Genomic DNA, 17733 nt, shown 5'->3' on the forward strand with positions numbered 1-17733 from the left:
CGTTCCATTCTTCCCTCACTCGTGAACAAGACCCCAAGATACTTGAACTCCTCCACTTGGGGCAGGATCTCATCCCCGACCTGGAGAGGGCACACCACCCTTTTCCGACTGAGGATCATGGTCTCAGATTTGGAGGTGCTGATTCTCATCCCAGCCGCTTCACACTCGGCTGCGAACTGCTCCAGTGAGAGTTGGAGGTCACGGCTTGATGAAGCCAACAGAACCACATCATCTGCAAAAAGCAGAGATGCAATACTGAGGCCACCAAACCGGACCCCCTCTACGCCTCGGCTGCGCCTAGAAATTCTGTCCATAAAAGTTATGAACAGAATCGGTGACAAAGGGCAGCCTTGACGGAGTCCAACCCTCACTGGAAACGAGTCCGACTTACTGCCGGATATGCGGACCAAACTCTGACTCCGGTCGTACAGGGACCGAACAGCCCGTATCAGGGGGTTCGGTACCCCATACTCCCGAAGCACCCTCCACAGGACCACCCGAGGGACACGGTCGAACGCCTTCTCCAAGTCCACAAAACACATGTAGACTGGTTGGGCGAACTCCCATGCACCCTCGAGGACCTTGCCAAGGGTGTAGAGCTGGTCCACTGTTCCACGGCCAGGACGAAAACCACACTGCTCCTCCTGATTCTGGGATTCAACTTCCCGACGGACCCTCCTCTCCAGCACCCCTGAATAGACCTTACCAGGGAGGCTGAGGAGTAGGGGAGGGGCCAATGTTTTCAGACTGTAAAAAAAAGAAGAAGCAGGACAGTGTGTGTGTGCGCGCCCCTGTGAGCACTCAGCCATCTGCTTCATTAAAATTCCCCTTTGAGGTAACCTTCCCGTCTCAGAGAGCAACTCATTGAAAGTGAAGGGCTTTGTTTTAGACTGTCTATTGTTATTACACATTATTCTCTTCCTCTGATGCCCTCCTGCCGAGAGTCGCCCAGCTCTCGAGACTCCAGTCGACTGTTCACCATGCAACGGACACAGTGGAAGCACATGGCAGCGTCCTCCAGGGCCAAATTTCTACGCTGTCCAGAGGCTTCAGTTGAGGCTGTTCATGTTTTCACTGTTTGACTGTCCTTTCACATACCCACATAATTTAAACATACACGCAAAATGTAAAACATTTGTCTGACTGATGTAAACATCTGTCTGTCTTTTCACATACACACACAATACAAGCATTTGTCCTTTCACATACATTATGCAAAGTCCTGTCTATCTACTCGCATACACACATAAACAGTGCGCCTTCACACAAATGCGCAAAGTGAACATCCATCTGCCTATTCACAAACATACATAATTTCTGTCCATTTACACATTCATAATGCAAACAGCTTTCACAAACACACAGAGGGTTCTATTTTGAAGAATTAGGAGTAGCACCCGAAAAGTTATTTTACTTCTTCCTATTCCGATTGAGCATGTAAATTTGTTCATTGCTTTTGTTTATTTGTTCATTTTACCTTATAACCCATCTTGTGTTTGATTTTTGTTCAAAAAAGAGCCCCCCCCCCCCCCCCCCCCCCTCAAAAAAGCACTGTGGCCGAGCGCAAAACCTGATTTTCGTGCAAGTGGAAGGCTTGTTGGTTTGCCAATTTGGCAGACCCGTCTGCGCCAAGCTGGCGTTTCGGCGCAGTGAGGATGTGTTGACATCCGCCAGGCACATGTGACAATGTGGGGAATGAGCAGCATACATGGCTTCAGGACTTGCCGTGCCGCGACACAGCATTCCGTAGTCCCGCCCCCTCAGCCACATATACAATGAATGGGAAAGTCGACGGTGTGCTGTGCATGGCCAAGTGCAGTGTGAAAATGCCTTAAGAGATGTGATCAACTTACCCAACGACTCGGTGAGAAAGGTAATGTGACGTACGCGGTGTTTTCCAAGCTCATGCAGCCCTGCAGCCGTGTGCGTATAGTTTACCCTTGATTTGAAGTAAAGCGCTGTCCAAATCCTTCTTTTTCACTTTTGTTGCTAATAAAGAGGTAAATAAACTGGGCAAGAAACTACAGTGTAGTCTACTTTTGCGTGAGGCTTGTGAGCATGAGATGCCCATGCGCAAATGATTGACATCTTTTCGGCCACACCTCTTAACTCTACACCCGGTGATTGGCTGGTTCTCCTTGCACAGAGTCTCTTTTAATATAGTAATTAAAATTAAATTAGGGGCATTAAATGTGCCAGAGAAGGATAATTTTTCGAAAGATCATTTTCATAATTTTCTGTGGTCAGGTCATAGAGACAGATTTAACATACATGACAAAAACTGTTTTTTTAACAGCAAATTCCAGCTCTAATAATAATAATAATAATAATAATAATAAATTATGTTCCCATTTGTATAAAAGTATACAGTAATTCAAACATCTACCTGTTCTAAAACCTCTGTCCTTTCACATACACCCATAATGCAAAGACCTGTCTTTTTTTCCACATACTATGAATGTCAATCTTTCTATTCATGCGCACAAACAAACATAATGTAACCATACATCTCTGAGAGTTAAAAAAAAATATATCCAAAAAAAATTGAGATGTCCTGAAGGAGCTCCAACCAGATAGGGCCTCACACTTCCTGTATGACATCCTCACCACGGAGGTGTCCATCAGGCTCAAAAGCCCTCTTCTGTAGCACGAGGAGATAATCTGTTCTAGTTTTCCTTGGGTCGAACTCAACAGTAATTAATCCTCCTTTTACCCTACAGGCTTCGGGGTTAAAGCGTTGTAAGTGCTTGTGCCCAATTTTTGTTCTGCTCCTGGTTTTTCAACCCTAACCACATTTAACACACAGCCACTTAAACAATAATGCACTTGAATTTAAGTGTTTTAAATTTGAGTTTTGAGTGTGTTTTAGAGCACTAGAAAGATGGTTGAGAACTGCAACTCACTGTAAAAACACAATAATATATGATTTCGGGTGGGTCTATTTCTGCAACTTCACTCCGTGACCTGTTTTATTTGTTTTCTTTGCTTTTTCTTTCTGTTTTCATGCCTGTGGCAAGGGAGCGTCATGTTTTTTTGGCAGCATTCAGGCAGAGCACTCAGCGACACACAGTAACTACAGCCCATCCGTATTAGTGCTGCTTTTTTTCACCCCATCTAAAATCCTGTCGTCAAAGCCTTTTGACATCTGCCAGTTTGTTCGCAAATATTGTCCAAATGCCAACATTGCAATACTGCAGCCTCTGATGCGCATAGGGGAAAGTTTTCATGTTCGAGTGTGTGCGTGTGTGTGTGTGCGGGTATTAGGTATTTATATAATCGTGAGGGCATAGAGCCGATTGCCGATTCATTCATCGCATACGCATAATTTAAACATCTGTCACATGCACAGTTTAAACGTGAATGGACAGACACGTTTACATTATTTGTGTGTGAATGGACAAATAGATGTTTAAATGTCACATGTATGTTAATGCACTCATGGATGTTCACGTAATTTAAATGCACATAACATGAACATCTGTCCGTCCATTCATATAAACATTCAAAGCCGCTGGACCGTCCATTTCCTGTAGCTGTGCACAGCCACTGGAGTGGCCATTTTACAGATGCTTTTCGTATGAAGTATGCTAGTAAACAGACATTTTTGTCACATAGTTGAAACTCGTACAAGCTTTCTACGGTCAAACGATTCATTTTCCTGTTTCAGATCAAAGATGCTTCCATGCAAGTTTCTAATCATCATGCAGTTGTTCGTGCCCACCCAAAAAAATCATAAAAAGAATGTATCGTTAGAGACATTGCTGCTTATATTACTCTAAGCTTTATGCCAGGGATATCAAACACATTTTTGTCACGGGCCACATTGTGATTACAGTTCCCTTCAGAGGGCCGTTATGACTGTGAAACCATATAAATGTTTAATCACTTCATCATATTATTATCTATACACAACAAATTGATGGATAACTAGTTTGAAATCAGAAATCAAGCATATTGTTTGTTCAGCAATTGTTCATGTTACTGTAAAAAGGGTTTTAATGACAAGAAATGCTTGAAATATCTCAACATTATTCTGAAATATCTCAACATTATTCTGAAACAATCTGAAAATGTTGGTACAGATTTTAGCAAGAATCATGGAAGTAGACACACATTTGTTTTCACAGGGCATGTAAACGATGTGGGGGCCGGATCTGCCCCCAGGCCTCGAGTTTGACACCTGTGCCTATGCAAAGATGGGTTACCATCAAGAATGTGACCACAGAGTCCAATGTGATGTGGGCAGAGGCTTAACCTTTTCCAAGCGGTTATCAGAATGTAAAAAGCAGCTCAAACACATTTGCTACAGGGGGGATTTTGTGCTCCATTCCTGGGTTATGGATGAATGAGAGAGTGAACTAGTTCCAGTTTAAACAACCGCTGAAGGGAAGTAACTTCAGGTACAAGGTATATTGTGTAGGCCTTGTGTTTTGTGACAGCATGCCTGAAGTTGTGAGCTCAGTATCCTAAAAGCCAGGGAAGAACTGTACCCAATCAATGTGCATTTGGAGGCAAGTTGAGCAAGTTGGTTTCGAATGTAAGGAAGGTCCATTCCTCCATCCATTTTCCATACCACTTATCCTCACGAGGAATGTAAGACTTCATTAAACTACCAAAGTGCATATAGATGGCCAAGGCTGTGAGGACATGCGGGTGTGACAGAGAAACAGGACAGTTCATTATCTCACTGCTCACCCACATTTCCTGGTGGTCATGAAGTCCACCAGGAAATGTGGAATGAGTTGATTTTGGCTACAGTGCTGAGGAACATCCGGGCGTCTCCGTGGAATCTCCCCAACTTCTCAAGAATGATCACTTATGGGAAGCATGGCCATCCCATCCCAATCCTCTTGACACCCACAATGATGAATGCATTACTGCTTCTCTCTGAAAAGAGACAGTCATGTGTTTTTGAAGACAACCAATAACTCTTTGTAAGACCAGGAGCACTGACTCATGTCCAGGGTTCAGACTGCTGCGCGCCCATGCAAAGCTTACTCCACCAAGCTTCATAAGCACTTGGCTACTTTGCCAACTATGTTAAACATGACAAGCACTCACATGGACCAGCTGGCTAATTTCCTTGGGCATTGTCTGAGTCCATCGTGAATTCTATCGATTCACGAGTTTTGATGGCACTCGAACAAGGAAGATTAGCCGGGTTTCAATGCCAGAACTTCGAGCAAATTGAAATACCTCCAGATGGTGGGTCAATCCATCCATTTTCTGAGCCGCTTCTCCTCACTAGGGTCGCGGGCGTGCTGGAGCCTATCCCAGCTATCATCGGGCAAGAGGCGGGGTACACCCTGAACTGGTTGCCAGCCAATCGCAGGGCACATACAAACAAACAACCATTCACACTCCCATTCACACCTACGGGCAATTTAGAGTCTCCAATTCATGCATGTTTTTGGGATGTGGGAGGAAACCGGAGTGCCCGGAGAAAACCCACGCAGGCACGGGGAGAACATGCAAACTCCACACAGGCGGGGCCGGGGATTGACGCTCTAACCAGTTGGCCACCGTGCCACCCAGATGGTGAGTCATTTTATTTTAATTTTCATTTTATGTTGTACATTAATTAGCTGTAATTTGAACTGTTTTCCCAGAAAAGATTATTGATACTGATGCAGAATACAGGACCATGGTGGATGCTGTCCGAGGTGTGAAGCCATCACTGTTGGGGGACATTTGACGACTGAGTCACTCCAACTGGAAGTACAGTATTGCTGCTGGGGAGTCATTCAGTACTCAGTCAGAGGTGCAAACCACCTTTGTCAGGGCGACATTTGTGGATCCGTCTAGCTGGAGGTATTGCTGCCGGGGAGCAATTAAGTGCTAAATCCCAGGTGCAAACCACCTCTGTTGGGGCAACAGTTGTCGATGGAGTTGGTCCAGCTGGGACAGCTGGCAAACCACTACAGTCAGCACCACCACACAAGGAGAAGAATCGAGAATTATAGGCAGTGAAAAAAGCTACAAATCCTTTCATGAAACTCTTTTATTGCTCCATTAAAGCATGACATTAAGAAGTGTATACTGTCCAAACCAGAAGGGACAGGAAAAGCGTTAAATTCTGCATTTACAACTGCATTATGGCCAGGAAGAGGTATAGTGTGAAATTGTCAATAAAAGGTTTGTTCAAGGCAAGTTCCGTGAGAAGTACCGGTACTCTTGTTTCAGTAACTTTGTGTGAAGAATGACTATATCCTTTCACATAATGTCAATAATGATGACGCGTTGCGAGTAGGTCACATGATCGTTGAAACGTTGCCCCCAGCATGGAGCAGAAAAATGTACTGCTACACACACAAGACCCCTCGACACATGTAACTCAAAATGTGCGTGCGTACGCACGTGCTCGTGTGTGTCCTAGGATTCAGTTGATGAAAGCATGAATAACATCAGAAAGATGACCACAGGTTGCAAACCTGATGTCTTCTTTCTGGCTCCTGTTCTGTCGAACTCCCAAACCCTCCAAAAAGTCACGGTCCTCACCGCCATCCTCCCGTGCTCAGAGATGTGCCATATGTGCCCTACTTAGAGGTAAAGTGCTGACAGAGTAACCAAGCTACTCATGAGTGAGTATTGGGTGGAGGCTTTTTAATGTGAGTTTTAAAGCAGTCCAGTTCTTCTTAATGGGCCAATGTAGTTTTAACATGTAAGACATCTTGATTATTCAATGAATGATCAAATTTCACACAATCGTCATCTTTTGACCATATTGCAGTGTTGGTAATATTGTTAACATTCATTTTACCCACCAATGTCACCATATTATCTTATTCAGCCTACCGTGACAGTCCAATTAATAGTTTTTATATACAAATTTGTATTTCAGTTACTTTTTACAACGAACATCTGGCAAAATAAAAACAAATAAAATAAATTCTAAAATTTAAATTATACATTTTAGCAGCAAATTCCTGTTTTTTGACTAATGAATTAGAATAATGTGAATGTACAGACATGTTTGGATTTCATTGTGTATATATGTGAAAGGACAGACATTTAAATCACGTGTCTATCTATGTAAATAGATGAACAGATTAAGTACATATGTAAATGGTGGGCTAATGTTTGCATAATGTGTGTATGTGAATGGACAGACGGATGTTTATATAATATGTGGCTAGACATGTTTACATTACGCAGCTGTTTATATAATGTGTGCACAGCATGTGATATGGCACAGTTAACATTATGTGATGAAGCCCAGTGTCATGACAATTTAATAGGATTTTGCACAAAAACTAAGATGCTAGTTTTATTCGAAAAATTTATCAATTTTCATATTAGCGGATATGTTGTCACATGGGTAAATTGTCACATTCCAAATATCTTCACCATAGGTCGCAGCTAAAAAAAGTACAATACTAGTTTTCTTCCTTTACATGGTCTGAGAAGAGAATGTGCGCCAATTCATCATTTTGCACAACTCAAAGTAAAAAAAAAAGTAAAATTTATATATTTTAAAATAAGCGTCTTCCATATACAAGTCCTAGCAGTGATACATGTGGACTTTTTAGAGGAGATATTAAGGCATCTTGTCGTACCTTAGTTATTGTTCTGTTTTAAACAAACTTTAAGATAGTTAGCATTGGCAAACGTGGTAGTTTGGGGCAACATGTCTCAGTCCTTTTGAGGTTAGTTATCACATGTATTTTCATAATGAACCAAAGCTTTCGTTTTTGTAATTCAGTTTAAGCTTGAATTTTCAGTTTAAGAAAGGTAAAACAGGCATTTGAGGCGGAGAGCCACGGCCTCCGTGTCAGCAGTTCCTAAGGACTTTAATCCAGTGGATGTTGCAAAATATTTTATGTGAACTATTGTTCGATGGCTATGTTCAATGACTTTTTCAATCTCAATGAGAAACATTTTCTGTCCCTGACTTCAACTTTCACTTTCAAGTAAAAAAAGGAGAACAACAATAATTTTGTCCTTGTTTTATTAATTGCAAAATCCAGTGTGACATCTTGCCCCATATAGTGAGACAATTTACCCCATGGTGGGGCAAAATGTCACATGTTCACACTCTCTATTAGATTGCTTATAACTCTGCTCATACAAAATATGGAAATGATATGAATACAAAATATATACCTGAGACTGGTACACAATTTGTTTATATATGATGTATTGATTCCAAGAGATATATGAGTAAAAAGTGTGACATTTAGCCCCGGTCTTCCCCACTTAAAACACTTTTTTTTTTTTTTAAATTCAAGAGTTTAAGGGACATTAGTATGCCTTAATTTGCTATGTTTTTAAAATGTAGAAAAAGTCCAAATGTTATTTTTCATTGGATGATTCCTAAAGATTCTGCATCATTTATTTAAAAAAGCTATATTAATACAAAACTGGAAAGATGTATTTGACGTGAGGATAAAAAGCTGTTTTCGTATTTTTGCATCTATATTCCTCCATGACATGTGACTTCACCCCATCCGTCCAGTGAACTCGGAGGGGAAGAAGAAGATCTCACTTCCTTCTGGTGGTCCCTTCCGACACTATACGGCATCGGTCACATGGTAAACTATTTAGAGCAGAAGCTCTCCTCTACTCTATCACCCTTCTCCCCTCCCTATTAGTCTGCGGCCTTGAGCATTTTGCAGCCATGTGCATTCTTTGAACTGCATAGAGGAAAAACAGGCTGTCCAATGTGACCATGTCTTGTTAATTATGTGGGTTTAACACATGACAGCAAATGGTTATAAATCATTTACAGGCTGCATAGTGGAGTGTCGTGATTGGCTATGATGGACAATGTGGAAAAAAAAAATAATCCCTGGACACCAGTTTCCCCGATCTACGTAGAACCGGGTGGACATGTTTATCATGACATACTGTAACGCATAAAAAAGTCTCAAGGATCCATGCCTGAGATTGAACACCAAGTGGGAAAATTTGTTCTGAAGCGGCCATTTTTGTACTTTGTCTAAATTGACGACAACTGGGTGACGCTAAATTGCCAAGCTTTTTTTGCTCATGTCATCTAATGTGGGCAGAGCATGAAATCAAAGTGAGCGCCCGGAGAAAACCCACACAGGTACGGTGAGAACATGCAAACTCCAGACAGGCGGGGCTGGGGATTGAACCCCAGTCCTCAGAACTGTGAGGCAGATGCTCTAACCAGTCATCCACCCTGCCGCCACTGGAACTTCAAGTTTTCTGAATCAAAATTTTGTGCGAGTTCTAGGGCTTGTACTTTGTCGAACTCCAACTAGAGAATTCGCCCATATGGGCCCCAATCGGAAACAGGTATCCTCGACCAACAGGTAACACTAAATTGCAAAGCTTTTTTCCTACCTCCATGTAGGCTGACCATGGCATCAAAGTTTGATGATCATTTTGAGGATTCTCTGAAAAAAGTAAAAACAATTACGGGTACTCCCGGACACTACTTTCACCTCTCATCAAGAAATTTGGTGGCCGTATCTATCATGACAGGACGTAAGTGTTCCTCAATTGGAAGCCAGTATCCTAGAAAAAAATTGTCTTGCTTTTTTGTCTACGTCATGTCGTCAATAATAAGGTGATAAAGTTTTTTAATTGTTTTTATTCTTCTTCCATTCATTGCTTATTTTCTATTGGTGGAAAAACCTCAAGCGACCACTCCATATGACAGCCAGCGGATTCAGCATACGCACCTCGGAAAGCTTTAAATGACACGACTATATGTACAACCGAGTCTCATTTTGCTTAATTAAGATAACAATGAAGTGTCACGATGGACTCATGTGGCCGCCCAGTGTGCAGAATGACTCTCAGAAGGAGGAAATTGGAGTGGAGGAGCAATTTTGTCAGGCAGCCAATGTCACGCTGGTTCTGCTGACCTCCGCGCTTCGTCTCACCTGCAAATGAACGTCTTGGCAACAGGTGGGAAGGCAGTGGAGATGGATTTTTTGTAGCGGAGGTAATCCAGGCCTTTCTTGTAATAATATGATGTTCCATACCTTAATACCTCATTGATGTTAATCCTTGGAGGTTATATACCTATTAAAATCATTACAATTAAATTCCTTCCACACAATCATCTCGGAAATGAATCCAAAATGACATGTTTCCGAAGCAGGTACCAGGTGGGACTCCCAGGTTGAAAAAATTTATGACACAATAGAGCTTTTTAAATTTGGAAATGTAAGTTACAAAGAGCTTCTTTACAATGCTCTTTTTCTCAATACATTGAGTTTTGTTCAAAACAAAACAATTAAAATAGTAATATGTACAGCTTACTGAAATAAATACAAGCTAAAACTAGTTTAGTAAATTACCTAAATGAATATTTGGCAATACAAAGGACAGTAATTCCAGACTTTTATTTAAATTAGTGATTTTGTTTTCTATTTTTGCAGTTAGTACAACATTGTATACAACAGTATATTTAATTGTGATGGTATGAATTATGATCTATATACCTGTATATATTCCATCTAACAATCCACAAATGGTTGTCAAACATCTTTTTAAAATTCCTAAAATTCCTAAAATAAAAAATAAAATATAGCAATTTACATTAATTGACCAAGTGAGGTTGACCAAGGAAATCAGTTTTACCTTAAACTGTATTACTGTATATAATTAAAATTTTTATTAGAACGTTTAAACTAACAGCAGACCACAAAAACTACATTTTATAACTTAATGGATAAGAATTAAAATGTAATTTTAGCCTTAGAAAACTCATTTGGTTAAAAGGACTTCTACCTACTGTACAGCGGCACATGTTCGGCTTGCACAAACGTCTTATAGTACAGCGGTCCTGGGTACAAATCCGGGCTACGGCCTTCCTGTGGGAGTTTGCAATATTCTCCCCATGCTCTGTGGGGTTTCTCTGGGTATTTCAGTTTCCTCCCACATTCCAAAGATTCCCCGGATACTCAGGTTTCCTCCCGCATACCAAAACCATGGCTGGTAGGTTAATTGAAGACTCCAAGAAATTGTCCAATAGTGTGAATGTGAGTGTGAATGCTTGTTTGTTTATATGTTCTCAGCAATTGGTTGGCGACCAGTTCAGGGTGAAACTCACCTCTCGCCCAAAGGTAGCCTCTGATTGGTTCTGCTAAATAGTATGCTATGTGGTTAGCCCTCTGATGGTTGTGCTGTATATGCACACTTAGAATGATTTACTGGGGAAGATGATGTCGGACATGATTAAAAATTCATAAAAGGGTCGAGTGTTCCTAAAGAGCTGTTACCGGGACTCAAACAGGGAGAGGAGGTGCCTTGTTTGCCAACATCTCGTTCAACTTCCACTTCTAATCTTGGCGGAGCCGTTGTCGTATGAATATTTCATGACTACATGTGTTACAAGAAGATGGTTGAAATTAGCTTTCCTTTTTCTCCTGGTGATTAGAAGAGTCAGCAACCTTTGTTATGTTTATTATTTGCTCTACCCGATACTTCTTGTTCCCCCACAGTTAACTGAACAGAGGTACAGTTATAACAATGAGCCATAGCCACTCAACAGTCAACAAATTGGAAGTGTAAGCGATTAGACTTTGTAATGTTATTTGTCGTCAAATATCTAGTCTACTGAACTGTAGACTGAACTCTCGTTCTGCTGTGGTTTGCACTCTTATTCCCCTTGTCCCTTCTGTCCCTCTGTCTCTCTCGCTAAAACCCTTTTCTGTCCGGCTGCATTTTCAATAAACTTCCAATTAATTCAAAATAATTTTTAAAAAATTAAACAGAGGGAGTATTTCTAACCCCACGTTGCACAGCGAAACTGTTCCAGTACAAAAGGCATACATATCCACCATTATGCATGGCAATGCAGCTGAACAGGACAGGTTGAAAACAAAATTTAATTAGCATCTTCAGCGAACATGTTGCAAAACATGAAACTTCATTTTGGACACCGAACAGGAAAGACAAAAGTTTTTTTTTCATAAAATCTATGATTATCCTTTTGATGGATAAAAACTGCCAATAATTCAAAATATTCATATTAGTAAAATGTATTGATTTCCAAAGGGAAATTCAGTGGGCCATGTCTTTAACATTGTTAAAATTATATGAAAATGACCCATGTTCCATGCTGCCCCATAAAACCTTTTTTTGTTTGTTTTTTGTACAAACTACAACTACTCGTGGACTAGAAGAGTAGTAATCTCAATTCGTACCACATAGTAATCGTAATTAGTACTGCAGTGACTGAGCATTTCGCTTATCCATCCATCCATTTCCCGAGCCACTTCTCCTCACTAGGGTCGCGGGCGTGCTGGAGCCTATCCCAGCCATCATCTGAACTGGTTGCCAGCCTATGTATTGGAAAATACTGTATGACAAGAAAATATAGCACAAAATATACAGTAGGATTGATCATAAACCATCAACCAGATTGCATAATTTATTTATTCCAAAATTCAGTGCCTTACACCAACCTATTTTAGGAGCGCTGCTGTTTGCTTTATGAAATAGTGTGACTAACCGGCTGTGTCCAATCAGTAGGCAGAATGTCTGCAATGAAACGTCTTTGTCTGTGCGGAAGAAGTTGCCGAACGAATTTGATAATCCCTCGCCGCTCCCTCCCACCACATAAAACATGATTTCATTCGAAGAGAGATCCTGGCGAGGTGAACTCCACTTCCTAATCCCACCGGCCAAAAAAAGAATAGTGGAAAAATGAGTGAACTGATCCTGGGTGGTTTAACTTGGTCAGTAGTTCCATGAAGGATCCTTTGTTGTCTCTCTGGCTCCAACACTGACATTACTGCTTTCCATTGCTACATCATTCTAACTATGCACATCAGTCTTGTTGCATGTTCCCCTCACATCAAAGCAGTGGCATTCCTAGCTTGAATGGCATCCTGTGCAAGACCCTCTTTGGTGTCAACTTGGAGTACGGCAAAATGATGAACAACAAGTATGTAGAATATGCATACAATTAACTATAACACAACGTGAAACACAAAAAACAGCTAGCGTTAATGATAAAAGACTAATTAGCACAACTATTTACAAATGCCACTAGCCATACTGGGATAACTACCGTCGACTTCACTGCATGCCTTGCAGCATTTTGTAAATATGTGTTTATTGGCAATTATATTGTTGTTTCCCCCTCCTTAAGCCGTCATCTTATCGTGGTGGAAGGGTTTAGTGTGTCCCAATGATCCTAGGAGCTAAGTTGTCTGGGACTTTATGCCCCTGGTAGGGTCACCCATGGCAAACAGGTCCTAGGTGAGGGACCAGACAAAGCATGGCTCCAAAGACCCGGATGATGTTTAAAAATACTGTAGCCAGCCCGAGAGGTGGGGCTCGAAGGCGACCGCCTGGTGGCCCGGCGTGTACCCATGGGGCCTGGCCGGGCACAGCCGAAAGGGTAACGTGGGTCCCCCTTCCCATGGGCTCACCACCTGTGGGAGGGGCCATAGAGGTCGGGTGCAGTGTGAGCTTGGCGGTGGCCAAAGGCAGGAAACTTGGCGATCTGATCCCCGACTACAGAAGATGACTCTAGGGATGTGGAACGTCACCTCTCTGGCAGGGAAGGAGCCAGCGCTGGGGACAAAGGTCAAGATGTTCCAACTAGATATAGTCGGGCTCGCCTCCAGACACAGCTTGGGCTCTGGTACCAGAACTCTTGAGAGGAGTTGGACTCTCTTCCACTCTGGAGTGCCCACGCTGAGAGGCGCCAAGCAGGTTTGGGCATACTTATTGCCCCCAGCTCGGCGCCTGTACATTGGGGTCCACCGTGGTGGACGAGAGGGGTCCTGATTGTTGTTTGTGCCTATGCACCAAACAGGAGTTCAGAGTACACACCCTTTTTGGAGTCCATGGAGGGGGTGCTGGAGAGCGCTCCTGCTGGGGACTCCCTCATTCTGATGGGGGACAGTGAGACCTGGAAGGGCGTGATTGGGAGGAACGGCCCCCCTGATCAGAACCCGAGCGTTGTTCTGTTATTGGACTTCTGTGCTCATCGCGGATTCTCCATAATGACCACCATGTTTGAGCAAAAGGGTGTCCATATGTGCATTTGGAACCAGGACACCCTAGACCGCAGTTCGATGATCGGCTTTGTGGTCGTGCCATCGGACTTGCAGCCGCATGTCTTGGACACTCGGGTGAAGAGAGGGGCACAGCTGTCACCGAGTGGTGTGTTTGCTACAATGGTGGGGGAAGATGCCGGTCCGACCGGGCAGGCTCAGATGTACTGTGAGGGTCTGGTGGGAACCTCTGGCAGAATTCCCTGTCCGAAGGAGTTTCAACTCCCACCTGGGGCAGAACTTCACTCATGTCTCAGGGGAGGTGGGGGACATTGAGTCTGAGTGGACCCAATGTTCCGTGCCTCCATTGCTGAGGCGGCCGACTGGAGCTGTAGCCGTAAGGTGGTCAGTGCCTGTCGTGGCGGCAAGCCCCGAGCCCGTTGGTGGACACCAGCGGGAAGGGATGCCATCAAACTGAAGAAGGAGTCCTATGGGCATTTTTGGCCTGTGGGACTCCTGAGGCAGCTGATGGGTACCAGCTGGCCAAGCAGAATGCAGCTTTGGTGGTTGCTGAGGCAAAAACCTGGGCACGGGAGGAGTTCGGTGAGGCCATGGAGAACGACTTCTGGACAGCTTTGAGGAAGTTCCGATCCACCATCCGGCGTATCAGGAGGGGAAAGCAGCACTGCTTGCACTGTCAACACTGTGCATACTGGGGATGGGGCGCTACTGACCTTGACTTGAGACTCAATTCCACTGACACGCCTTCCCATGAGGAAGCAGAGTCTGGGGTCTCTGAGGCGGGCCCTCCTATCTCTGGGGTTGAGGTCACTGAGGTGGTTAAAAAGCTCATCGGTGGAAAGACCCCGGGAGTGGATGAGATCCACCCGGACTTCCTAAAGGCTCTGGAAGTTGTGGGGCTGTCGTGGTTGAAACGCCTCTGCAACATTGCACGGACATCAGGGACAGTGCCTCTGTTTTGGCAGACTGGGGTGGTGTCCATTTTTAAGAAGGGGGACCGGAGGGTGTGTTCCAACTATAGGGCGAATCACACTCCTCAGCCTCCCTGATAAGGTCTATTCAGGGGTGCTGGAGAGGAGATTCCGCCGGGAAGTCGAATCTCAGGTTCAGGAGGAGCAGTGTGGTTTTCGTCCTGGCCGTGGAACAGTGGACCAGCTCTACACCCTCGGCAGTGTCCTCGAGGGTGCATGGGAGTTAGCCCAACGATTCTAGATGTGCTTTGTGGACTTAGAGAATGCGTTCGACCGTCTCCCTCGGGGAGTACAGTGGGGGGTGCTTCGGGAGTATGGGGTACCGAATCCCCTGCTACGGGCTGTTCGGTACCTGTACGACCAGTGTCAGAGTTTGGAGCTGGATGAAGTGGCTGGGGAGAGGGAAGTCTGGGCTTCCCTGCTAAGGCTACTGCCCCCGCGACCTGACCCCGTATAAGCAAAAGAAAATGGATGGATGGATTGATGTTGCTGTTTTTGTAGTTTTGTATGCATTTTATCTACTTGGTTTGTGTTGTGCTATTGTTTTGTCTGCGCCGTGATTGAGGATAGTTTTCTGTTTAGTGACTACCATGTTCGTTCTTACATTGTTTAAGTGATGGATGAAAATGATGGTTCTTATGCCATTTTTAAAGAGTTACTGTAATTAAATTGCACACAATTGTGTAAAAGATATTCTTAGCCCCATTGTCATTCTGCTACCTGTGCACTTACTGGGAAAGGGCACCTTATCATGCATTTCTTCTACAAAGCATGGCTCCACAAGGGGTTACAAATTCCCTATATAATCGACAATGATTGACAGGTCATGCCTTTGCAATTAAAAAAATAATAAATCCCCCACCACAATAAACAACTTCCTGGTGCTCAACTACAATTGGTGTCAGAAATGGGATTGAAAGCACAACACACATATCTCATTTCCTGTTTCACATGTCATTCGACACGTGGAGTCAAATAAAGTCATCCCCTTACAATTGTATGCTATGCAATGACATATGAATGCTGTTTTACATCACTTCAACAATATCGTCGACTATTTCCTCAGTGAAATATAGCAAAGTGCTGAAGTTGTTATTCATCGCCGATTGCATAATGACAATGATGATGATGATGATGATGAAGGATGCAGTTTGCTGTGGATGTTCTGAGCGATATCACGGCTGAGAGGCCGGGTCACGCAGTTGGATATGCAGGTGCACAGAAGCGTCGGCTTTCCTCCAGCAAACAGGCAGCACTCCCGTCAGAGGCGAACTGAGGCGTGACACGTAAAGACACACACACACAAAATCTACAATCAGCCACATCTCCGCTCTCTGCCACTCTTTGCCACACGGATGGCTGATAAAAATATCACAAACCCTGTCAGGCAATTAAACACGGGGAAACGCAGCCGACTGTGTTGTTTGCTTAATGGCGGCAGTTTGTGTGACTGGATGAGGTCGTGAGGAAATGTTCTTTAATAATTCTTGAATTAATGTTATGAAGGTAACAATTTGGAGAGTATTGCTAGCTTGTTGGCAGAACATTAACCACTGCTAGCCTTACCCTCACCCTTAACCCCGAAATCCTAACTCCAAGCTTTTCATGCTATCGTGACCCTAAAAGTAACTCATAACCGCAAACCCGAACTCCTAATATTTCCCTAACCCACGCATTAATACACTAAGCTGAACCCTACCGCATTTCCCTAGACTCCTAACCGTAACTCTAACCCCTTAACCATAACCCTAACCCTAACCCTGAGCCCAGTTGTGGGTAAATCCTCGCTGTGCTTGTGGAGGACCGGACGCCTTACCCTCCCCGGATCCTAACCATAACTCTAGGGGGGACCAGCCATAACCATAGGGCCCCTTAACCCTAGTTTGGGACAACCCTAGCTTGGGATAACCCAAGGATCCAACCCTAGCTCTAGGGTATAACCCTAATTGGGAAAACCTAAAAATAAGGAAAATAACATAATTAAGGAGGAAGGATGGAACTAATTTGAACGGATGGACGATGGAAACTAAATTAGGAAAACTAACTAAATTAAATCAAATTAGTAAAGAGCCCAAACAAAAGGGGAAAACTCAAAGAAGAGGAATAATTCTCAAAATAACCTAAAGTGGAGACTAATTAAGAAAAAGGTATTAAACAAAAGGAACAGCATGCCATATTATTCTCGGTGTGGGGGTGCCAACGATAGGGATAGTGGAAAGAAGGAGGCGGTGTCATAAATTTTTTTATTTTGGGCTTTTGGGATTTAGATTTTTTTCATTGTGGGGGTGCCATTTTTTAAAAAAAATTTTTGGGGGGGGGGAAACAGTCTGGGGATAAACAAGAAATTAGGAAACCTAAATGAAGGGCAAAATAATAATAATTTGACTTACTGAAATACTAAAATTGAGGAAGGATGGAATTTATTAGAAAGGAAGGAGGACGGATCAACAAATCAAAATCAAACATGAATGGAGGGTAATTTTTTATTATTATTTTTTTTTTCGTGATGTGGCAAAATGCATTTGACAAAATAAGATCCTAATTTTGATAGACTTTAATTGAGTAGTAACCATGAGCCAGTGTAATTAAGTAATTTCAGGAGTAAATACTGCCCAGAATAAACAGGCACTCAGCAAAATGTGCATTTGAATTGGAATAGTCAAGGAACGAAATAAAAAGATTAACTATTAAATTTTAAATCCTGCTCCATTAACAATCCAGCTTGTGCACAGTTGCACACCCATTTTTAGACGTCACTGTCAAGGATCTAAAAGTACTTACGCAAATTCAGTGGTTCTGCGATTTTAGTTAGT

The sequence above is a fragment of the Phycodurus eques genome, chromosome 2 (assembly GCF_024500275.1).
Source record: "Phycodurus eques isolate BA_2022a chromosome 2, UOR_Pequ_1.1, whole genome shotgun sequence".
NCBI classification, from domain to species: Eukaryota; Metazoa; Chordata; class Actinopteri; order Syngnathiformes; family Syngnathidae; genus Phycodurus; species Phycodurus eques.